The sequence below is a fragment of the Galeopterus variegatus genome, unplaced genomic scaffold, assembly GCF_000696425.1.
Source record: "Galeopterus variegatus unplaced genomic scaffold, G_variegatus-3.0.2 Scaffold376, whole genome shotgun sequence".
Classification (NCBI taxonomy): domain Eukaryota; kingdom Metazoa; phylum Chordata; class Mammalia; order Dermoptera; family Cynocephalidae; genus Galeopterus; species Galeopterus variegatus.
In genome coordinates, this window is record NW_007726487.1 from 502,742 (window position 1) to 503,280 (window position 539).

Consider the following 539-nt stretch of genomic DNA (forward strand, 5'->3'; position numbering starts at 1 on the left):
GCCCCAGCTCTTACTTGAAGCTGAAGACACATGCCCCCACCTCAGGCCTGGCATGTGGACTGAGCTGCAGTCTCTGGGTGCGGCAAATGGATGTGAGGACAGGGACAGACTTGTGGCAGCAGGTTAAGCACTCCACCTATCTCCCATGTGCCCTTTTACCTATCCCGGGACCACCCTGGGACCCTAGGGCCAGCTCCTCTGCTCTCGAAAATGGTAAACTGCACCGTGAGCACCTCTCGGAATCAGTGACCTTCCCAACCCCATGCCTTGTGCCCTTTTTCCGCTTCACTCTGGGATGCAGTCTGACTCTGGGGTGGAAGGGGCCTCAAGGCACCTGCTCCAGCGCAGAGCGGGAGCGCCCGGGGATTCAGCACCACGCGGCGGACAGCTCCAGGCCCGGCGGTCCCGCGAAAAGCATCCAGAGGCGCAGGGCGAGGAGCTGTGGAGGGGTCCGGCGGGAGGCGGAGGCCGAGTTGGTAGCGGGAGACCCGGAGTAGGGAGGAACGGAGGAGGGGCTTGGGGCGGGCCGGGCCGGGGGG